The following is a 25603-nucleotide window of genomic DNA, read 5'->3' on the forward strand; positions in this document are numbered from 1 at the left end:
AATGTTTGGATTCCGTCCATCTTCTCTGCATGGCGGTTTTTCCAAGGCCCTAATCCTCCAGGGCCTTGGAGAATTGCAATTAGCTCAGAACAGGGCAGCACGACTGGCCCTCGGATGTAGACAGAGAGCAAACATTAATAATATGCATGTCAATCTCTCCTGGCTCAAAGTAGAGGAGGGATCTGACTTCATCACTACTTGTATTAGTGAGAGGTTGAAAGCACCGAGCTGTCTGTTTTTAAACAAAGAGCACGCAGCTCGGACATGCATACCCCCACAAGACATGCCACCAGAGGTCTCTTCGCAGTCTTAAGTCCAGAACAGACCAATGGAGGCGAACGGAACTACAGGAAATATAATGATTATGATCACACTTCCTCAATGTAAATATTATGGTGAAACTATACCAAAGCTGGTTTAGAAACTTGTGAACCAAGCTGATGTTTGTGCGTGTTTATATATATTTGTGAATCGCCCATAAATTTGAAAAAAGCAAGGTATGATTTTTAGGCCATATTTCCCAGCCCTAGTTGGGAGGCCCAAGAGACCAGGCGTGGCAGGACGGAGTGCTGTGGCAGGAACGGAGTGCTCGGGTTGGGGTGTAGGGTTTGATCATAGCCTGAAGGTAGTTAGGGCCAAGAACCCAGAGGTGGCAGGACGGAGTGCTCAGGTTGGGGTGTAGGGTTTGATCATAGCCTGAAGGTAGTTAGGGCCAAGAGCCCAGAGGTGGCAGGACGGAGTGCTCAGGTTGGGGTGTAGGGTTTGATCATAGCCTGAAGGTAGTTAGAGCCCAGAGGTGGCAGGACAGAGTGCTCAGGTTGGGGTGTAGGGTTTGATCATAGCCTGAAGGTAGTTAGGGCCAAGAGCCCAGAGGTGGCAGGACAGAGTGCTCAGGTTGGGGTGTAGGGTTTGATCATAGCCTGAAGGTAGTTAGGGCCAAGAGCCCAGAGGTGGCAGGATGGAGTGCTCAGGTTCGGGTGTAGGGTTTGATCATAGCCTGAAGGTAGTTAGAGCCCAGAGGTGGCAGGACGGAGTGCTCAGGTTGGGGTGTAGGGTTTGATCATAGCCTGAAGGTAGGGAGGGGCAGTTCCTCTTGCTCCTCCGTAGGTAAACACCATGGTGTTGAAGATGATTCGAGCTTCGACTGGAAGCCAGTGGAGTGTGCGGAGGAGCGAGGTGACACGGGAGGATTTAGGAAGGTTGAACGACCAGGCGGGCTGTGTCATTCATTATGGGGTGTCAGGTCACCTCGTGGTTAGAGCGTTGTGCCAGTATCCTGAAAGGTTGCTGGATCAAATCCCTGAGCTGACAAGGTAAAAATCTGTTGTTCTGCCCCTGAACAAGGCAGTTAACCCACTGTTCCTAGACCAGTTAACCCACTGTTCCTAGACCAGTTAACCCACTGTTCCTAGACCAGTTAACCCACTGTTCCTAGACCAGTTAACCCACTGTTCCTAGACCAGTTAACCCACTGTTCCTAGACCAGTTAACCCACTGTTCCTAGACCAGTTAACCCACTGTTCCTAGACCAGTTAACCCACTGTTCCTAGACCAGTTAACCCACTGTTCCTAGACCAGTTAATCCACTCTTCCTAGGCAGTTAACCCACTGTTCCTAGTCCAGTTAACCCACTGTTCCTAGACCAGTTAACCCACTGTTCCTAGACCAGTTAACCCACTGTTCCTAGACCAGTTAACCCACTGTTCCTAGACCAGTTAACCCACTGTTCCTAGACCAGTTAACCCACTGTTCCTAGACCAGTTAACCCACTGTTCCTAGACCAGTTAACCCACTGTTCCTAGACCAGTTAACCCACTGTTCCTAGACCAGTTAACCCACTGTTCCTAGACCAGTTAACCCACTGTTCCTAGACCAGTTAACCCACTGTTCCTAGACCAGTTAACCCACTGTTCCTAGACCAGTTAACCCACTGTTCCTAGACCAGTTAACCCACTGTTCCTAAACCAGTTAACCCACTGTTCCTTGACCAGTTAACCCACTGTTCCTGGGCAGTTAACCCCACTGTTCCTAGACCAGTTAACCCACTGTTCCTAGACCAGTTAACCCACTGTTCCTAGACCAGTTAACCCACTGATCCTAGACCAGTTAACCCACTGTTCCTAGACCAGTTAACCCACTGTTCCTAGACCAGTTAACCCACTGTTCCTAGACCAGTTAACCCACTGTTCCTAGACCAGTTAACCCACTGTTCCTAGACCAGTTAACCCACTGTTCCTAGACCAGTTAACCCACTGTTCCTGGGCAGTTAACCCCACTGTTCCTAGACCAGTTAACCCACTGTTCCTAGACCAGTTAACCCACTGTTCCTAGACCAGTTAACCCACTGTTCCTAGGCAGTTAACCCACTGTTCCTAGACCAGTTAACCCACTGTTCCTGGGCAGTTAACCCCACTGTTCCTAGACCAGTTAACCCACTGTTCCTAGACCAGTTAACCCACTGTTCCTAGACCAGTTAACCCACTGTTCCTAGACCAGTTAACCCACTGTTCCTAGACCAGTTAACCCACTGTTCCTAGGCAGTTAACCCACTGTTCCTAGACCAGTTAACCCACTGTTCCTAGACCAGTTAACCCACTGTTCCTAGACCAGTTAACCCACTGTTCCTAGACCAGTTAACCCACTGTTCCTGGGCAGTTAACCCCACTGTTCCTAGACCAGTTAACCCACTGTTCCTAGACCAGTTAACCCACTGTTCCTAGACCAGTTAACCCACTGTTCCTAGACCAGTTAACCCACTGTTCCTAGACCAGTTAACCCACTGTTCCTAGACCAGTTAACCCACTGTTCCTAGACCAGTTAACCCACTGTTCCTAGACCAGTTAACCCACTGTTCCTAGGCCAGTTAACCCACTGTTCCTAGACCAGTTAACCCACTGTTCCTAGACCAGTTAACCCACTGTTCCTAGGCCAGTTAACCCACTGTTCCTAGACCAGTTAACCCACTGTTCCTAGACCAGTTAACCCACTGTTCCTAGACCAGTTAACCCACTGTTCCTAGACCAGTTAACCCACTGTTCCTAGACCAGTAACCCACTGTTCCTAGACCAGTTAACCCACTGTTCCTAGACCAGTTAACCCACTGTTCCTAGACCAGTTAACCCACTGTTCCTAGACCAGTTAACCCACTGTTCCTAGACCAGTTAACCCACTGTTCCTAGACCAGTTAACCCACTGTTCCTAGACCAGTTAACCCACTGTTCCTAGACCAGTTAACCCACTGTTCCTAGACCAGTTAACCCACTGTTCCTAGACCAGTTAACCCACTGTTCCTAGACCAGTTAACCCACTGTTCCTAGACCAGTTAACCCACTGTTCCTAGACCAGTTAACCCACTGTTCCTAGACCAGTTAACCCACTGTTCCTAGACCAGTTAACCCACTGTTCCTAGACCAGTTAACCCACTGTTCCTAGACCAGTTAACCCACTGTTCCTAGACCAGTTAACCCACTGTTCCTAGACCAGTTAACCCACTGTTCCTAGACCAGTTAACCCACTGTTCCTAGACCAGTTAACCCACTGTTCCTAGACCAGTTAACCCACTGTTCCTAGACCAGTTAACCCACTGTTCCTAGACCAGTTAACCCACTGTTCCTAGACCAGTTAACCCCACTGTTCCTAGACCAGTTAACCCACTGTTCCTAGACCAGTTAACCCACTGTTCCTAGACCAGTTAACCCACTGTTCCTAGACCAGTTAACCCACTGTTCCTAGACCAGTTAACCCACTGTTCCTAGGCAGTTAACCCACTGTTCCTAGACCAGTTAACCCACTGTTCCTGGGCAGTTAACCCCCACTGTTCCTAGACCAGTTAACCCACTGTTCCTAGACCAGTTAACCCACTGTTCCTAGACCAGTTAACCCACTGTTCCTAGACCAGTTAACCCACTGTTCCTAGGCAGTTAACCCACTGTTCCTAGACCAGTTAACCCACTGTTCCTAGACCAGTTAACCCACTGTTCCTAGACCAGTTAACCCACTGTTCCTAGACCAGTTAACCCACTGTTCCTGGGCAGTTAACCCCACTGTTCCTAGACCAGTTAACCCACTGTTCCTAGACCAGTTAACCCACTGTTCCTAGACCAGTTAACCCACTGTTCCTAGACCAGTTAACCCACTGTTCTAGACCAGTTAACCCACTGTTCCTAGACCAGTTAACCCACTGTTCCTAGACCAGTTAACCCACTGTTCCTAGACCAGTTAACCCACTGTTCCTAGACCAGTTAACCCACTGTTCCTAGACCAGTTAACCCACTGTTCCTAGGCCAGTTAACCCACTGTTCCTAGACCAGTTAACCCACTGTTCCTAGACCAGTTAACCCACTGTTCCTAGACCAGTTAACCCACTGTTCCTAGACCAGTTAACCCACTGTTCCTAGACCAGTTAACCCACTGTTCCTAGACCAGTTAACCCACTGTTCCTAGACCAGTTAACCCACTGTTCCTAGACCAGTTAACCCACTGTTCCTAGACCAGTTAACCCACTGTTCCTAGACCAGTTAACCCCACTGTTCCTAGACCAGTTAACCCCACTGTTCCTAGACCAGTTAACCCCACTGTTCCTAGACCAGTTAACCCACTGTTCCTAGACCAGTTAACCCACTGTTCCTAGACCAGTTAACCCACTGTTCCTAGACCAGTTAACCCACTGTTCCTAGACCAGTTAACCCACTGTTCCTAGACCAGTTAACCCACTGTTCCTAGACCAGTTAACCCACTGTTCCTAGACCAGTTAACCCACTGTCCTAGACCAGTTAACCCACTGTTCCTAGACCAGTTAACCCACTGTTCCTAGACCAGTTAACCCACTGTTCCTAGACCGTCATTGAAAATGAGAATTGCCTAGTTAAATAAAGATACAATAAAACATTCTGGATAAGTTGCAGGGGTTTGATGGCTCATCGGGGAGTTTAAACTGGAGATGACAAGTGCCTGGGTTCGGACCTGGGTTAGGACCTGGGTTAGGACCTGGGTTAGGACCTGGGTTAGGACTTGGGTTAGGACCTGGGTTAGGACCTGGGTTAGGACCTGTGCCACTTCCTGTGTGAGGAAAAGTCTGATGTCCCTCTGCTGATGTTATAGAGCAGTGGTATGTCACTCTGCTGATGTTATAGAGCAGTGGTATGTCACTCTGCTGATGTTATAGAGCAGTGGTATGTCACTCTGCTGATGTTATAGAGCAGTGGTATGTCACTCTGTTATAGAGCAGTGGTATGTCACTCTGCTGATGTTATAGAGCAGTGGTATGTCACTCTGCTGATGTTATAGAGCTGTGGTATGTCACTCTGCTGATGTTATAGAGCAGTGGTATGTCACTCTGCTGATGTTATAGAGCAGTGGTATGTCACTCTGCTGATGTTATAGAGCAGTGGTATGTCACTCTGCTGATGTTATAGAGCAGTGGTATGTCACTCTGCTGATGTTATAGAGCAGTGGTATGTCACTCTGCTGATGTTATAGAGCAGTGGTATGTCACTCTGCTGATGTTATAGAGCAGTGGTATGTCACTCTGCTGATGTTATAGAGCAGTGGTATGTCACTCTGCTGATGTTATAGAGCAGTGGTATGTCACTCTGCTGATGTTATAGAGCAGTGGTATGTCACTCTGCTGATGTTATAGAGCAGTGGTATGTCACACTGCTGATGTTATAGAGCAGTGGTATGTCACTCTGCTGATGTTATAGAGCAGTGGTATGTCACTCTGTTATAGAGCGGTGGTATGTCACTCTGCTGATGTTATAGAGCAGTGGTATGTCACACTGCTGATGTTATAGAGCAGTGGTATGTCACTCTGTTATAGAGCGGTGGTATGTCACTCTGCTGATGTTATAGAGCAGTGGTATGTCACTCTGCTGATGTTATAGAGCAGTGGTATGTCACTCTACTGATGTTATAGAGCAGTGGTATGTCACTCTGCTGATGTTATAGAGCAGTGGTATGTCACTCTGCTGATGTTATAGAGCAGTGGTATGTCACTCTACTGATGTTATAGAGCAGTGGTATGTCACTCTACTGATGTTATAGAGCAGTGGTATGTCACTCTGCTGATGTTATAGAGCAGTGGTATGTCACTCTGCTGATGTTATAGAGCAGTGGTATGTCACTCTGCTGATGTTATAGAGCAGTGGTATGTCACTCTGCTGATGTTATAGAGCAGTGGTATGTCACTCTACTGATGTTATAGAGCAGTGGTATGTCACTCTGCTGATGTTATAGAGCAGTGGTATGTCACTCTGCTGATGTTATAGAGCAGTGGTATGTCACTCTGCTGATGTTATAGAGCAGTGGTATGTCACTCTGCTGATGTTATAGAGCAGTGGTATGTCACTCTGCTGATGTTATAGAGCAGTGGTATGTCACTCTGCTGATGTTATAGAGCAGTGGTATGTCACTCTGCTGATGTTATAGAGCAGTGGTATGTCACTCTGCTGATGTTATAGAGCAGTGGTATGTCACTCTGCTGATGTTATAGAGCAGTGGTATGTCACTCTGCTGATGTTATAGAGCAGTGGTATGTCACTCTGCTGATGTTATAGAGCAGTGGTATGTCACTCTGCTGATGTTATAGAGCAGTGGTATGTCACTCTGCTGATGTTATAGAGCAGTGGTATTCAAAGGTGGGGTGGCGACCCCTAGTGTTGTCGCAGGGAAACTGCAGTGGGGTCCCTAAAATATTTTTATATTTTTTTGGGGGCACATTAGTAAAGAGTACAGATTATTCTATTGGACAACATACAAAGGGTTTTGAGAGAAATAATTAAAATAAATAAATAATATTGAGTAAATGTGGAAGAGTAGCTGATTGTCAATGCATAGCAATGATCGGAGAGACCGTGAGAGGAGCAGTGACTTGGTATAGAGAGAAGAGGAGAGGGCCTAGAACCGAGCCCTGGGGGACCCCACTAGTGAGAGTATATGGTGCAGACTCCACTCTACGCCCCCTGGTAGGAACGACCACAGTGGTGCTTCCCTCCGTAGCCAGACAGACAGATCTTACCGTGATGGCATCCTGGGAAACCACAGCCCGAGTCTCAACGCTGTACAGTAACTTAACTGGGAGGATAAAATGTCAAATGCGCCCGTGGCTGTTTTCTAATTTCATACTGGACACGTGTAGGAGCGTGAGTCAGACCAGCTCCACTCTGCAGGCCTATCACCCATCCAATCAGGGTAGGGCCCACTTGGATACCCCACCTCTGGCCTGTGTCCAGTGGGGTTGTCCCCCAAATGGCACCCTACTCTCTTTATAGTGCGCTACTTTATCACCAGGGTCCAAAGGGCTCTGGTCTATAGTAGTGCACTATATAGGGAATAGAGCTCTGGTTTAAAGTAGTGCACTATATAGGGAATAGGGCTCTGGTCTAAAGTAGTGCACTATATAGGGAATAGGGCTTTGGTCTAAAGTAGTGCACTATATAGGGAATAGGGCCCTGGTCTATAGTAGTGCACTATATAGGGAATAGAGCTCTGGTCTAAAGTAGTGCACTATATAGGGAATAGGGCTCTGGTCTAAAGTAATGCACTATATAGGGAATAGGGCTCTGGTCTAAAGTAGTGCACTATATAGGGAATAGGGCTCTGGTCTAAAGTAGTGCACTATATAGGGAATAGGGCTCTGGTCTATAGTAGTACCACTATATAGGGAATAGGGCTCTGGTCTAAAGTAGTGCACTATATAAGGAATAGGGCTCTGGTCTAAAGTAGTGCACTATATAGGGAATAGGGCTCTGGTCTAAAGCAGTGCACGATATAGGGAATAGGGCTCTGGTCTAAAGTAGTGCACAATGTAGGGAATAGGGCTCTGGTCTAAAGTAGTGCACGATATAGGGAATAGGGCTCTGGTCTAAAGTAGTGCACGATATAGGGAATAGGGCTCTGGTCTAAAGTAGTGCACGATATAGGGAATAGGGCTCTGGTCTAAAGTATTGCACGATATAGGGAATAGGGCTCTGGTCTAAAGTAGTGTACGATATAGGGAATAGGGCTCTGGTCTAAAGTAGTGTACTATATAGGGAATAGGGCTCTATTTGGGCTGCATGACGGGGTCGACCCCAGGAAAGGCTGATGGTTACATGTAGAGCAGGCAGGAGAAGAAGGGGAGGGATGTAAGAAGGGCTATATAAATACATTTTGATTTGAAAGAGCACCATGTTTCCCTTCACCACTTCCCTTTAAAGAGAGGACCGGGGAGCTGGCTCCTCCTCCTCCTCTCTCCGTGCTGGGGATGGGAGCTGGCTCCTCCTCCTCTCTCCGTGCTGGGGATGGGAGCTGGCTCCTCCTCCTCCTCTCTCCGGGCTGGGGATGGGACAGTGTATTTTTAGACTCTCCCTTCCTCTACCCCGTGTGTGTGTGTGTCAGCCTGAAGAGACATTCTCTCTCTGTGAGAACCAGAACAGAATGCAGCCTGAGTTGAACCTTGGTCAGTGTCACCAGGTCTTTGCACCAGGACTCTTGTTGATAGTCATGCAGGCCCAGGTGTCAGCCTAAAGCATCCTCAAGAGACCATTGTTTTGTAAAACAAAAAGGATATTTTAAAGTTTGAGGAGAAAACGGCGAAGGCTTTGCTAACCAATATGTTGCCCTGGAAATAACAAAATAAAATGCATCTGTTAGCATGAAACATGGTGTGAAATTGGTTATTTGCCCTTTAGGCCTACAATTTATATAGAAAAGTATGTGGACACCCCATCAAATGAGTGGATTCAGCTAATTCAGCCACAGCCGTTGCTAACGAGTGTATAAAATCGAGCACATAGTTCTCTGGAGTGATGAATCCTGCTTCAACATCAGGCAGTCCGACGGACAAATCTGGGTTTGGCGAGTGCCAGGATAACGCTACCGGCTTAATGCATAGTGCCAACTGTAAAGTTTGGTGGAGTTTTTCGTGGTTCGGGCCCCTTAGTTCCAGTGAAGGCAAATCTTAACGCTACGCTAGAAGATTCTGTGCTTCCAACATTGTGGCAACAGTTTGGGGAAGGCCCTTTCCTGTTTCAACATGACAATGCCCCCCGTGCACAAAGTGAGGTCCATACAGAAATGGTTTGTCAAGATCAGTGTGGAAGAACTTGACTGACCTGCACAGAACCCTGACCTCAACCAAATCGAACACCTTCGTGATGAATTAGAACGCTGACTGCGAGCCAGGCCTAATCGCCCAACAATCAGTACCCGACCTCACTAATGCTCTTGTGGTTGAATGGAAGCAAGTCCCCCTGCAGCAATGTTCCAACATCTAGTGGAAAGCCTTCCCAGAAGAGTGGAGGCTGTTATAGCAGCAATGTTCCAACATCTAGTGGAAAGCCTTCCCAGAAGAGTGGAGGCTGGTATAGCAGCAATGTTCCAACATCTAGTGGAAAGCCTTCCCAGAAGAGTGGAGGCTGTTATAGCAGCAAAGGGGCGGGGCCAACTCCGTATTAATGACCATGATTTTGGAATGAGATGTTGTACGAGCAGGTGCCCACATACCGTTGGTCATGTAGTGTATGTGTTGTATTGCTTACTGTTAGAGTAAATCACTTTAGAAGTAGGGGATCCTTTCCCAATTAAAAAGACAGATGTCTGGGGATGTTGTTATTTACCCAGGATCCTCTCTGAGGGAGTCTTCCGGTGTGATGGGATGGATTGTAAAAGGCCCTTGTTATTGTCCATCACATCCATTCAGAGCTTTTTTACAGACAGGCTACCCATGATCCTCTCTGGGGGAGTCTTCCAGTATGTCTCTGACTCAGCCGGTCTCATTATATCCTTCCGTGTGTGTGTGTATGTGTGAGATTCTTTCTTCCTCTCCCCATTTCTTTGTGTGTGTCAGTGTCCCTGTGTGTTAGTGACTTGGCATTCGGAAAGTATTCAGACCCCTTGACTTTTTTTCCCACATTTTGTTTTACGTTACAGCCTTTTTCTAAAAGTGGATGAGCGTGTCTTTTCCCCTCGTCAATCTACACAACCCATAATGACAAAGCAAAAACTGTTATTTAGCAAATGTATATATCTATAAAAAACTGATAACATTTACACAAGTATTCAGACCCTTTACTCAGTACTTTGTTGAAGCACCTTTGGCAGCGATTACATCCTCGCGTCTTCTTGGGTATGACGCTACAAGCCTGACACACCTGTATTCTGGAAGTTTCTCCCAAGCTCTGACAGCTATTTTCAGGTTTCTCCAGAGATGTTCAATCAGGTTCAAGTCCGGGCTCTGGCTGGGCCACTCGAGGACATTGAGACTTGTCCACTCATGCTCTGTCTTTGCTGTGTGCTTCGGGTCGTTGTCCTGTTGGAAGGCGAACCTCCGCCCCAGTTTGAGGTCCTGAGCGCTCTGGAGCAGGTTTTCATCAAGGGATCTCTCTGTACTTTGTTCCGTTCATCTTTCCCTCTGTCCTGACTTGTCTCCCAGTCCCTGCAGCTGAAAAATATCCATACAGCATGATGCTGCCACCACCATGCTTCACCGTAGGGATGGTGCCAGGTTTCCTCCAGACATGATGCTGCCACCACCATGCTTCACCGTAGGGATGGTGCCAGGTTTCATCCAGACATGATGCTGCCACCACCATGCTTCACCGTAGGGATGGTGCCAGGTTTCCTCCAGACATGATGCTGCCACCACCATGCTTCACCGTAGGGATGGTGCCAGGTTTCATCCAGACATGACACTTGATATTCAGGCCAAAGAGTTCAATCTTGGTTTCATCAGACCAGAGAATCTTGTTTCTCATGGTCTGAGTTCTTTAGGTGCCTTTTGGCAAACTCCAAGCTGGCTGTCATGTGCCTTTTTACTGAGGAGTGGCTTCCATCTGTCCACTCTACCATAAAGGCCTGATTGGTGGAGTGCTGCAGAGGTGGTTGTCCTTCTCGAAGGTTCTCCCATCTCCACAGAGGAACGCTGGAGCTCTGTCAGAGTGACCATCGGGTTCATTGTTACCTCCCAAACCATAGCCCTTCTCCCGTGATTGCTCAGTTTGCCCGGGCGGCCAGCCCTAGGAAGAGTCTAGTTGAATCCAAACTTCTTCCATTTTAGATTGATGGAGGCCACTGTGTTCTTGGAGACCTTCAATGATGCAGACATTTTTGGTACCCTTCCCCAGATCTGTGCCTCAAAATAATCCTGTCTCGGAGCTCTACAGGCAAATCTTTCAACCTCATGGCTTGATTTTTGCTCTGACATGCACTGTCAACTGTGGGACCTTATATCGACAGGTGTGTGCCTTTCCAAATCATGTCCAATCAATTGAATTTACCGCAGGTGGACTCCAATCAAGTTGCAGAATACATCTCAAGGATGATCAATGGAAAACCGGAATGCATACGAGCTCATTTTCAAGTCTCATAGCAAAGGGTCTGAATACTTATGCTAACATTTCTAAAAAACTGTTTTGGCTTTGTCATTATGGGGTATTGTGATGTCATTATGGGGTATTGTGATGTCATTGTGGGGTGTTGTGATGTCATTGTGGGGTGTTGTGATGTCATTGTGGGGTGTTGTGATGTCATTGTGGGGTGTTGTGATGTCATTGTGGGGTGTTGTGATGTCATTGTGGGGTGTTGTGATGTCATTATGGGGTATTGTGATGTCATTATGGGGTATTGTGATGTCATTATGGGGTATTGTGTTTAGACTGAGGGACAAATGATTCAATCCATTTTAGAACAAGGCTGTAACGTAACCAAAGGTGGAAACAGGGAAGGGGTTTGAATACTTTCCCAAGGCACTGTGTAGTCTGTATGCTCATAGTTCTTATGAATCACACCTTCCCTGACACATACAACACTCCTCACGTCACACCAGACGTCTGCTCTATCAGTTTATAAATGTCTCAACTCTTCAGACGTCAGTCGACATCCTCGTCATGTGACATCTGTTGGCTTTGCAGAGAATGTTGCTGAGTACGGGTGTAGCGTTTTGGGTATGTTGTTGACGGCAGTTTTTAATTAGGCTGCTGTTATTACCCTCACGAGACTCTGGTTAGTTTATATCTTGTCTTCCCATCTGAAAAAGTTCAGAACAGTTCCTTCATGCATTAGGACATTTTATGGTGTTTTTGTTCTTTGACAAGGGTTCTTTCGGCTGTTTGTGCACAAGACATTTTTTCTCTCTTTCTCTCTGCAAGACCAAGTCAAAGAGAAGTTTGGTTCATCGAGGAATCACCGCCTTGCAACTTTTTTTGACTTGAGAAATAATGCACATATTTAGTGTTGGATGTAAAATTGGACGACTGTGTTCTCCACGTCAAAATTATTATCATTTTTTTTCCCTTGAGTTAGATTCATAGATTTTAATTCGGACTATTTTGAGGAATAGTCAGAATATACTGGCTACGGCGTCTCTAGATGGACAAACAGTACTAGTGCCGTTTTCCCCCCTCATTTTTCAAGTGACGGTCTTTTTAAGGGAGTATGGAGCTCGTTCGGTTGGCGTAGATGAGGTCCTCGGCGCCAACCGAACCAAAGCACGCCGGAAGGCTTTAGCCGGTTAACACCGGAAACAGCAACTCATTATGCGTAGTATTCACTTAAGACTTAAAACACAGGCCTGTGTTTCAACCTCTCCAATGGCTCTTCTCATCTCTCTCTGGGTAGAGGAACATGAGAGTTTTAACGAGGTCTAGACCACTAAATCAATTTAATTCCTGAAATGGCTGAGCGGAAAACAGGCCACACGGCTGGGACATAAAAGCCTTTCTTTCTCTCTGTGGTTGGTTGAGACTCACTCAGACACATTGTCAACCAGAGACCTTTTAAGCCAATCATTGTTTCTCTGTACGGTACTATGTAGTCAGTATGCTTTGTTGGTCATTGGTTCTCTGTACAGCACTACTAACACTCACACCAGGGGTACTCAACCAGATACTGTTAACACTCACACCAGGGGTACTTAACCAGCACACCAGCACACCAGGGGTACTCAACCAGCCACTATTAACACTCACACCAGGGGTACTTAACCAGCACACCAGGGGTACTTAACCAGCACACCAGGGGTACTCAACCAGCCACTATTAACACTCACACCAGGGGTACTCAACCAGCACACCAGGGGTACTCAACCAGATACTGGTACTCACACCAGGGGTACTTAACCAGCACACCAGGGGTACTTAACCAGCACACCAGGGGTACTCAACCAGCCACTATTAACACTCACACCAGGGGTACTCAACCAGCACACCAGGGGTACTCAACCAGATACTGGTACTCACACCAGGGGTACTCAACCTGCCACTATTAACACTCCCACCAGGGGTACTCAACCAGATACTATTAACACTCACACCAGGGGTACTCAACCAGCACACCAGGGGTATTCAACCAGCCACTATTAACACTCACACCAGGGGTACTCAACCAGCACACCAGGGGTACTCAACCAGATACTACTAACACTCACACCAGAGGTACTCAACCAGATACTGTTAACACTCACACCAGGGGTACTCAACCAGCACACCAGGGGTGCTCAACCAGATACTATTAACACTCCCACCAGGGGTACTCAACCAGCCACTATTAACACTCACACCAGGGGTACTCAACCAGATACTCAACCAGCCACTGTTAACACTCACACCAGGAATACTCAACCAGCACACCAGGGGTATTCAACCAGATACTATTAACACTCCCACCAGGGGTACTCAACCAGCCACTATTAACACTCACACCAGGGGTACTCAACCAGATACTCAACCAGCCACTATTAACACTCACACCAGGGGTACTCAACCAGCTCCTATAAACACTCACACCAGGGGTACTTAACCAGCCACTATTAACACTCACACCAGAGGTACTCAACCAGCCACTATTAACACTCACACCAGGGGTACTTAACCAGCCACTATTAACACTCACACCAGGGGTACTCAACCAGCTCCTATTAACACTCACACCAGGGGTACTTAACCAGCCACTATTAACACTCACACCAGAGGTACTCAACCAGCCACTATTAACACTCACACCAGAGGTACTCAACCAGCCACTATTAACACTCACACCAGGGGTACTCAACCAGATACTATTAACACTCACACCAGGGGTACTCAACCAGATACTACTAACACTCACACCAGAGGTACTCAACCAGATACTCAACCAGCCACTGTTAACACTCACACCAGGGGTACTCAACCAGCCACTGTTAACACTCACACCAGGGGTACTCAACCAGATACTACTAACATTCACACCAGGGGTACTCAACCAGCCACTGTTAACATTCACACCAGGGGTACTCAACCAGCACACCAGGTGTACTCAACCAGCCACTATTAACACTCACACCAGGGGTACTCAACCAGCACACCAGGGGTATTCAACCAGCCACTATTAACACTCACACCAGGGGTACTCAACCAGCTCCTATTAACACTCACACCAGGGGTACTCAACCAGCACACCAGGGGTACTCAACCAGCCACTATTAACACTCACACCAGGGGTACTCAACCAGCCACTGTTAACACTCACACCAGGGGTACTCAACCAGATACTGTTAACACTCACACCAGGGGTACTCAACCAGCACACCAGGGGTACTCAACCAGCCACTATTAACACTCACACCAGGGGTACTCAACCAGATACTGTTAACACTCACACCAGGGGTACTCAACCAGCACACCAGGGGTACTCAACCAGCCACTACTAACACTCACACCAGGGGTACTCAACCAGCACACCAGGGGTACTCAACCAGCTCCTATTAACACTCACACCAGGGGTACTTAACCAGCCACTACTAACACTCACACCAGGGGTACTCAACCAGATACTACTAACACTCACACCAGGGGTACTCAACCAGCACACCAGGGGTACTCAACCAGCCACTATTAACACTCACACCAGGGGTACTCAACCAGCCACTATTAACACTCCCACCAGGGGTACTCAACCAGATACTCAACCAGCCACTGTTAACACTCACACCAGGGGTACTCAACCAGCCACTATTAACACTCCCACCAGGGGTACTCAACCAGCCACTGTTAACACTCACACCAGGGGTACTCAACCAGCCACTATTAACACTCACACCAGGGGTACTCAAGCAGCCACTAACACTCACACCAGGGGTACTCAACCAGCACACCAGGCGTACTCAACCAGCCACTATTAACACTCACACCAGGGGTAGTCAACCAGCACACCAGGGGTACTCAACCAGATACTATTAACACTCACACCAGGGGTACTCAACCAGCTCCTATTAACACTCACACCAGGGGTACTCAACCAGCTCCTATTAACACTCACACCAGGGGTACTCAACCAGCTCCTATTAACACTCACACCAGGGGTACTCAACCAGCTCCTATTAACACTCACACCAGGGGTACTCAACCAGCACACCAGGGGTACTCAACCAGCCACTATTAACACTCACACCAGGGGTACTCAACCAGATACTGTTAACACTCACACCAGGGGTACTCAACCAGCACACCAGGGGTACTCAACCAGCCACTACTAACACTCACACCAGGGGTACTCAACCAGCACACCAGGGGTACTCAACCAGCTCCTATTAACACTCACACCAGGGGTACTTAACCAGCCACTACTAACACTCACACCAGGGGTACTCAACCAGATACTACTAACACTCACACCAGGGGTACTCAACCAGCACACCAGGGGTACTCAACCAGCCACTATTAACACTCACACCAGGGGTACTCAACCAGCCACTATTAACACTCCCACCAGGGGTACTCAACCAGATACTCAACCAGCCACTGTTAACACTCACACCAGGGGTACTCAACCAGCCACTATTAACACTCCCACCAGGGGTACTCAACCAGCCACTGTTAACACTCACACCAGGGGTACTCAACCAGCCACTATTAACACTCACACCAGGGGTACTCAAGCAGCCACTAACACTCACACCAGGGGTACTCAACCAGCACACCAGGCGTACTCAACCAGCCACTATTAACACTCACACCAGGGGTAGTCAACCAGCACACCAGGGGTACTCAACCAGATACTATTAACACTCACACCAGGGGTACTCAACCAGCTCCTATTAACACTCACACCAGGGGTACTCAACCAGCTCCTATTAACACTCACACCAGGGGTACTCAACCAGCTCCTATTAACACTCACACCAGGGGTACTCAACCAGCTCCTATTAACACTCACACCAGGGGTACTCAACCAGCTCCTATTAACACTCACACCAGGGGTACTTAACCAGCCACTATTAACACTCACACCAGGGGTACTCAACCAGCACACCAGGGGTACTCAACCAGATACTATTAATCCCCCAAAACTGTTCACATCCCTCTTGTTTGGCGGAAAGAAAATGTGACACTTTCAAAGCTAATTTCCTCCAATTCAACACACTGTCAAAGCTAATTTCCTGCAATTCAACACACTTTGTCCACTGGTGGGACTATCTGTTCAGTGTTGTAATATCCCCCCCCCGCCGTCTCTTTCCAGCCTGCGCTGCCCTCTGCCACGTGTCTCTCTCTGCTCGTCGTCTTGGATATCCTGCAGTCCAGAGGTGAAGGATATGGATCCTATGGAGTGTCCGCTGTGTTTGGAGCCGCTGGAGACAGACGATGCCAACTTCTTTCCCTGCACCTGCGGCTACCAGATCTGTCGCTTCTGCTGGCACCGCATCCGCACAGACGAGAACGGCCTCTGCCCTGCCTGCAGAAAGGTAGTCTACCCTGGTCTACCCCATATCCTACCCTAAACACTACCCTAGTCTACTCCCTACCCCATATCCTACCCTAAACACCACCCTAGTCTAACCCTACCCCATATCCTACCCTAAACCCTACCCTAGTCTACCCCTACCACATATCCTACCCTAGTCTAACCCTACCCTAAATCCTAGTCTAACTCCTACTCCATATCCTACCCAAAACCCTACCCTAGTCAAACCCTACCTCATATCCTACCCTATACCTTACCCTAGTCTAATCCCTACCTCATATACTACCCTATACCTTACCCTAGTCTAACCCCTACCCCATATCCTACCCTAGTCTAACCCCTACCCCATATCCTACCCTAGTCTAACCCCTACCCCATATCCTAACCTACCTCCTACCCTAGTCTAACCCCTACCCTAAACCCTAGTCTAACCCCTACCCTAAACCCTAGTCTAACCCCTACCCTAAACCCTAGTCTAACCCCTACCCTAAACCCTAGTCTAACCCCTACGCTAAACCCTAGTCTAACCCCTACGCTAAACCCTAGTCTAACCCCTACCCCATATCCTACCCTAAACCCTAGTCTAACCCCTACCCCATATCCTACCCTAAACCTTACCTAGTCTACCCCCTACCCCATATCCTACCCTAAACCCTACCCTAGTCTAACTCCCTACCCCATATCCTTTCTTACCTTAAACCCTACCCTAGTCTAACCCTTACCCTAAACCCTAGTCTAACCCCTACTTCATATCCTACCCTAAACCCTAGTCTAAGCCTACCCCGTATCCTACCCTAGTCTACCCCCCTACCCTAGGATTCCCCAACTGGTGGTCCGCGGGCCAAATCTGACCTGCAAGTAATATTATTTGGTCCCCCAAAGCCGCCAAATGATTTAATAATAAACCCGAGATTCAACAAGTGCCAAATGTAATTTTCTAAGAAGGAAGTTGCCTAAAATAATGCAGAAGTTACATTTTAACTTCCTTCGTGTTGAGAGAGAATACAGGAGACGGCGAGCTGATAAACAGGCCAGCGGACCGTTTCAGTGGTGCTGAAACGTGAACTCTGCAACCGCAGCGCAATCAATAGGTGGACAGCGCTTGGTGCTGAAAATTATAGCTACCTTGTTATATTAGGTCTATATAAAATAACTTAACTGGCTATGAGGCTTCACAGCATCTTTCACAATAGAAAAATAATAGCCTGCTCTGGGAACAACAGGAAACTGGGGAATAGCCTGCTCTGGGAACAACAGGAAACTGGGGAATAGCCTGCTCTGGGAACAACAGGAAACTGGGGAATAGCCTGCTCTGGGAACAACAGGAACTGGGAATAGCCTGCTCTGGGAACAACAGGAAACTGGGGAATAGCCTGCTCTGGGAACAACAGGAAACTGGGGAATAGCCTGCTCTGGGAACAACAGGAAACTGGGGAATAGCCTGCTCTGGGAACAACAGGAAACTGGGGAATAGCCTGCTCTGGGAACAACAGGAAACTGGGGAATAGCCTGCTCTGGGAACAACAGGAAACTGGGGAATAGCCTGCTCTGGGAACAACAGGAAACTGGGGAATAGCCTGCTCTGGGAACAACAGGAAACTGGGGAATAGCCTGCTCTGGGAACAACAGGAAACTGGGGAATAGCCTGCTCTGGGAACAACAGGAAACTGGGGAATAGCCTGCTCTGGGAACAACAGGAAACTGGGGAATAGCCTGCTCTGGGAACAACAGGAAACTGGGGAATAGCCTGCTCTGGGAACAACAGGAAACTGGGGAATAGCCTGCTCTGGGAACAACAGGAAACTGGGGAATAGCCTGCTCTGGGAACAACAGGAAACCGGGGAATAGCCCCCTCTCGGAACAACAGGAAACTGGGGAATAGCCTGCTCTGGGAACAACAGGAAACCGGGGAATCTTGGGAAAGTTCGGGGGCGGTGTAACGTGCTGCCTCTCTGCCTACAGCTTTACACAGAGGTGTACAAATACTTGTCCTTTTATCTAACACATCCCTCTCTCTCCTGTCTCTCTAACAGCCTTACCCAGAGGCCTCAGCGGTGTACAGACCCCTCTCTCTTCTGTCTCTGTACCAGCCTTACCCAGAGGACTCAGCGGTGTACAGACCCCTTTCCTTTTATCTAACAAACCCCCTCTCTCTCCTGTCTCTCTAACAGCCTTACCCAGAAGACTCCGCAGTCTACAAACCCCTCTCTCTCCTGTCTCTGTAACAGCCTTACCCAGAAGACTCCGCAGTCTACAAACCCCTCTCTCTCCTGTCTCTGTAACAGCCTTACCCAGAAGACTCCGCAGTCTACAAACCCCTCTCTCTCCTGTCTCTGTAACAGCCTTACCCAGAAGACTCCGCAGTCTACAAACCCCTCTCTCTCCTGTCTCTGTAACAGCCTTACCCAGAAGACTCAGCAGTCTACAAACCCCTCTCTCTCCTGTCTCTGTACCAGCCTTACCCAGAAGACTCCGCAGTCTACAAACCCCTCTCTCTCCTGTCTCTGTAACAGCCTTACCCAGAAGACTCAGCAGTCTACAAACCCCTCTCTCTCCTGTCTCTGTAACAGCCTTACCCAGAGAACCCAGCGGTCTACAACCCCCTGTCAGCGGAGGAGCTGCAGAGGATAAAGAATGAGAAGAAGGCCAAACAGGTGGAGAAGAAACAGAAGACGACAGAAAACAGGAAGCACCTGGCCAGCGTCAGGGTGGTGCAGAGAAACCTGGTGTTTCTAGTGGGACTGTCACAGAGACTGGCCGACCCCGAGGTAGGAACACAGAGACACACCCGGAGATCTGAGAATAACACTCCTAAAAACAACACAGAGAGAATATTTGTTCATTATCGTCGTCATCAATGACTGCTGTGAGATTATCCTTCCTTTCCTTCCCTGCTTCCTGTAAATTAACTTAATGAATGAAGGAGGGAGAGGGAAGGAGGGAGGGATGAGGAGGGAAGGAGGGAGAGAGGAGGAGGGAGGGGGGGAGGAGGAGAGAGGGAGGGAGAGAAAGAGGGAGGGAGGAAGAGAGGGAGGAAGAGAGGGAGGGAGAGAGGGAGGGAGGGAGGGAGAGAGAGAGGGAGAGAAAGAGGGAGAGAGAGAGGGAGAGAAAGAGGGAGAGAAAGAGGGAGGGAGAGGGAAGGAGGGAGGGAAAGAGGGAGAGAGAGAGAGGGAAGGAGGGAGGGAGGGAGGGAAAGAGGGAGGGAGAGGGAAGGAGGGAGGGAGGGAGGGGGAAGGAGAGGGAGGGGGAAGGAGAGGGAGGGGGAAGGAGAGGGAGGGAGGGAGGGGGAAGGAGAGGGAGGGAGGGAGAGGGAGGGAAGGAGGGGGAGGGAAGGAGAGAGGGAGGGAGGGGGAAGGAGAGGGGAGAGAGAGAGGGAGAGGTTGACTCAGTCAGCTCTGATGGTAACTCTGGAGGCAGTGGAGTGTGATATAATATGCAGAGGATGAGATTATAGGGCAAAGCTAGTTTATAATGGAAAGTAATTAAATGACTACCCAGACTATTGACATTCCTAACCCCCCCCCCTCTTTACACCGATGCTACTCTCTGTTGTTGTCATCTATGCATAGTCACTTTAATATCTCTACCTACATGTACATACTACCTTAACTAACCGGTGCCCCGGCACATTGACTCTGTATCAGTACCCCCCTGTATATAGCCTCCACATTGACTCTGTATCAGTACCCCCCTGTATATAGCCTCCACATTGACTCTGTATCAGTACCCCCCTGTATATAGCCTCCACATTGACTCTGTATCAGTACCCCCCTGTATATAGCCTCCACATTGACTCTGTATCAGTACCCCCCTGTATATAGCCTCCACATTGACTCTGTATCAGTACCCCCTGTATATAGCCTCCACATTGACTCTGTATCAGTACCCCCCTGTATATAGCCTCCACATTGACTCTGTATCAGTACCCCCCTGTATATAGCCTCCACATTGACTCTGTATCAGTACCCCCCTGTATATAGCCTCCACATTGACTCTGTATCAGTACCCCCCTGTATATAGCCTCCACATTGACTCTGTACCGGTACCCCCTGTATATAGCCTCCACATTGACTCTGTATCAGTACCCCCCTGTATATAGCCTCCACATTGACTCTGTACCGGTACCCCCTGTATATAGCCTCCACATTGACTCTGTATCAGTACCCCCCTGTATATAGCCTCCACATTGACTCTGTATCAGTACCCCCCTGTATATAGCCTCCACATTGACTCTGTATCAGTACCCCCCTGTATATAGCCTCCACATTGACTCTGTATCAGTACCCCCCTGTATATAGCCTCCACATTGACTCTGTATCAGTACCCCCCTGTATATAGCCTCCACATTGACTCTGTATCAGTACCCCCCTGTATATAGCCTCCACATTGACTCTGTATCAGTACCCCCCTGTATATAGCCTCCACATTGACTCTGTATCAGTACCCCCCTGTATATAGCCTCCACATTGACTCTGTATCAGTACCCCCCTGTATATAGCCTCCACATTGACTCTGTATCAGTACCCCCCTGTATATAGCCTCCACATTGACTCTGTATCAGTACCCCCTGTATATAGCCTCCACATTGACTCTGTACCGGTACCCCCTGTATATAGTCTCCACACTGACTCTGTACCAGTACCCCCCTGTATATAGCCTCCACATTGACTCTGTACCAGTACCCCCTGTATATAGCCTCCACATTGACTCTGTACCAGTACCCCCTGTATATAACCTCCACATTGACTCTGTACCAGTACCCCCTGTATATAACCTCCACATTGACTCTGTACCAGTACCCCCTGTATATAGCCTCCACATTGACTCTGTACCAGTACCCCCTGTATATAGCCTCACTATTGTTATTTTACTGCTGGTCTTTAATTACTTGTTACATTTATTTCTTATTCTTATCTGTATTTTTTAAACTGCGTTGTTTGTTCGGGACTCGTAAGTATTTCAGTGTAAGGTCGTATTCACCACATGTGAAAAATCCAATTTGATTTAAAGTAAGGCTTGTGGGTAATATGCTTTGTATCCCCACTGGGGGTATAAATGACCCAGGAATATTTCATCACTAAACCTCATGTAGAATCACACTAGTTGGTGATTTATTCAGTGTTGTGAAAAGCTCCATTAGCAGAAAGCTGGAGCAGTTTCCTCTGTAGTATAATGTACAACAGAAGGGTTTTGGTGAACCCAACAACACAAGAATAAAAGACCTTGTCTAAAATCTCTAGGGGGGGAAAATAGCCGGTTTGTCTGGAATCTGGTTTGTCTGGAATCTGGTTTGTCTGGAATCTGGTTTGTCTGGAATCTGGTTTACTAGCTATTTGGTCTATTTGGCTTCTAGGCATCAGCCTTTCTGTTGGCTAATTTCCCACACAACAACAACAACATATGTACAGGACAACAACAACGGCGTGTTCTGACGTGGTCCCGGATGATCGTCATAGCAACAACCCTCCACACAAATAGACAGGACACCAATATTCATCTGTTCACAGAAAAAAAAAATTATGTGTCTATGAAGTGTCAGGAAGATACTGAGTTTACAATGCTGTTGGAATTGGACATGAAGTGTCAGGAGGATACTGAGTTTACAATGCTGTTGGAATTGGAAGTGTAGGAAAGATACTGAGTTTACAATGCTGTTGGAATTGAACATGAAGTGTCGGGAGGATACTGAGTTTACAATGCTGTTGGAATTGGAAGTGTCAGGAAGATACTGAGATTACAATGCTGTTGGAAGTGGACATGACCACACCTTTCTGATGTCATAACCTTTTCACGGTTCAACCCCGTCTGCTCACGTGCACTCTGCTGTTTGTACGCACACGACCAGCAACATTTTCCCCGTGTCTGTCCTCGCTGTCCTCGTTTGATTTATCACACAGCTGCTACTGCCAATGGTTTCACTCAGTCTTTAAGGGCGAGAGAGAGGAGGGAGGGAGGGAGCATTGGTCAAACAAAGGCTGCAAAGAGATGTCTTGAGCTCTGGTCGAAGTGGACGGAGAGTGACCAGAATGTCAAAACTATTGTCGCCCAGCGGCTCGGGCCACAGAAACCACCAACACAACCAACCACTTCCCTCTTTTACCCCTCTCACTACCCTGGACTCCTTCCACAGAAACCACCAACATAACGGATCAGAAACCTCCTCACTGCGGATCAGAAACCTCCTCACTACGGATCAGAAACCTCCTCACTGCGGATCAGAAACCTCCTCACTGCGGATAGGAAAAAAGTTTTTCTTGAAATGTGAAGCATCAGCCTTTTCCCCTCCTAGTTCTGTGATGTCATTTACTCCCAACAGGAAGTAGTAACAACATGCTTCGATGTACAGTAACGGTTTCATGTTCATTCTGGTTTAATAATGTATAAATACAGGCCTAAGTTGATATCCCATATTTTCCTTGCTAAAAAAAAAAACGCGATACCAATAACCGATATTTAAACTTTTAGCCTTTTAAGTTAAATAGTTAGACCTCTGCGTCCATGTGTGTGTGTGTTAAGGCACTGCAGTCCCTGGTTCGAATCCAGGCTGTATCACATCCGGCCTTGTTTGGGAGTCTCATAGGGCGGCGCACAAGTGGCCTGGGTAGGCCGTCATTGTGAATTAGAATTTGTTCTTAACTGACTTGCCTGGTTAAATGAAGGTTACACACACACACACCACACTGAACAAAACATTGTTTTGTTGTCATTGTTGTCATTTACCCCATTACCAGTAAAACATCATCAAAACCTGTTTCTTTCACTTACTGCGTCGTTACGTCATGTCGTTATGTCATGTCTTTATGTCACGTCGTTATGTCACGTCGTTATGTCACGTCACGAGACACGCCCCTGCGTCGGCATGGCGTCAACGCAACACGCCCCTGCGTAGGCATGACGTCAACGCGACACGCCCCTGCGTAGGCATGACGTCAACGCGACACACCCCTGCGTCGGCATGACGCACTGCAATGTTTATAGACTGTTAATCTGATAACCACTAGACTCAAACCAGGGAAGAAAGTCATGGAAATTATGTTCTCCTTCTGACTTCTGACTGTTTTGGAGCGTAATTGACTGTTGTAACATGATTATAACAGTTAATGTTTTGATGTGTAGACTAAACTACATTTCCCAACAGCCCCTCTGTTTTCTCCGTCCGTCCCAGATTCTAAAGAGACCCGAGTATTTTGTGAAGTTTGGGAAGGTCCATAAAGTAGTCATCAACAACAGCACCTCATACGCCGGCTCACAGGTATGAGGGGGGGTGGGAACGTCCTAGTGGGCGAGGATGATTGACAGTAATGTTGTAGTTTAAATTGATGGCGTTTGGTTGGTTGATGGAGTGCATTAGAAATGTATTACTAACACAATATAATAACACCAGTACAATGGAAATACATAAAGTACATTGATTGATTAACACATTGATTGATCCATTGATTGTCTTGGTCTTGTCCCCCCAAGGGTCCCAGTGCCAGTGCCTATGTCACTTACATCCGCTCAGAAGACGCCCTCAGAGCAATACAGTGTGTCAACAACCTAGTAGTAGACGGCAGAACACTGAAGGTAAGTTTGGGAAAATATACCACGGTATGTACATCTAGTCTGGGCACAGGACAAAACCATAAGCATCTCTAGTCTGGGCACAGGACAAAACCATAAGCATCTCTAGTCTGGGCACAGGACAAAACAATAAGCATCTCTAGTCTGGGCACAGGACAAAACAATAAGCATCTCTAGTCTGGGCACAGGACAAAACAATAAGCATCTCTAGTCTGGGCACAGGACAAAACAATAAGCATCTCCATATTAGATTAACATTTGAAATGTCCGCTTCTCTGATGTCAATTTCTACACCTTTCACACAGGATTTATTGTGTGTTGGCTGTAATAACAATTGTGTGATGTTTTTAAATCTTCTTTTCAAACAGCCCCATTTTTTCTTTTTCTTGTCGGCATTCACCTTTTTAATATAGCCACTGCTTAGCCGGCAAGGAGAAAGAGACGTTCAACTTGGACCCTGTTGTTGGTATCGTTGTCATGGTGAATAAAAAGTGTTGTCAGATATGTTCTGGTAATTATATGAGCTGGCTAGCCAGCTGGATAGCTAGCTAACAAGATAAAAAGCATTGTCTATAAAAGTTGCTTTTAGTTAACATATCCTGAATACATTTTTAAACCGATTTCTATATGGGTGCGAAAAAATATCGTGTAGCATTGTTGGTTGGGCCAGACTGGCCCGAAACGTCTCGCCCAGACGGGTTGGGCCAGACTGGCCCGAAACGTCTCGCCCAGACGGGTTGGGCCAGACTGGCCCGAAACGTCTCGTCCAGACGGGTTGGGCCAGACTGGCCCGAAACGTCTCGTCCAGACGGGTTGGGCCAGACTGGCCCGAGATGTCGTCGTGCCATTTGTGTTTATACTTTTTCATAATGACAAGTTTGATATCAGACAACAACAATAGAATGTCCGTGATTGAATGCCAAAGCAGGTAAGAGGAGAGGTTTATCCTGAGGCTTTAGCGACTTTTCATCTCGGTTTGAAAAGGGGTTTAACTTGAACTTGACTAAATGAAGGCGTTTCTCTTTTCTACTCGTTCAATCAATCCCTGTCTTGGGGAATTATTGCCAAGCGTGTTGTACATGTGGATATCTCGTGCATAGTTTGACCTAACGAACTGTCGTTGTGTTCTACGGGCTTCTTTAGGGACGACGAAATACTGCAGCTAACGAGCTGTCGTTGTGTTCTACGGGCTTCCTTAGGGACGACGAAATACTGCAGCTAACGAGCTGTCGTTGTTCTACGGGCTTCTTTAGGGACGCCGAAATACTGCAGCTAACGAACTGTCGTTGTTCTACAGGCTTCTTTAGGGACGACAAAGTACTGCAGCTAACGAGCTGTCGTTGTG

At 47.7% G+C, this 25603-nt stretch overlaps 1 pseudogene; it reads left to right on the forward strand.

Annotated features, from left to right (window-relative positions):
* Positions 1-6933: 6933 nt before the first annotated feature.
* Positions 6934-25603, forward strand: part of LOC116372981 (CCR4-NOT transcription complex subunit 4-like) — a 44476-nt pseudogene continuing 25806 nt past the window's right edge.

Source organism: Oncorhynchus kisutch, unplaced genomic scaffold, assembly GCF_002021735.2.
Source record: "Oncorhynchus kisutch isolate 150728-3 unplaced genomic scaffold, Okis_V2 scaffold3988, whole genome shotgun sequence".
NCBI lineage: Eukaryota > Metazoa > Chordata > Actinopteri > Salmoniformes > Salmonidae > Oncorhynchus > Oncorhynchus kisutch.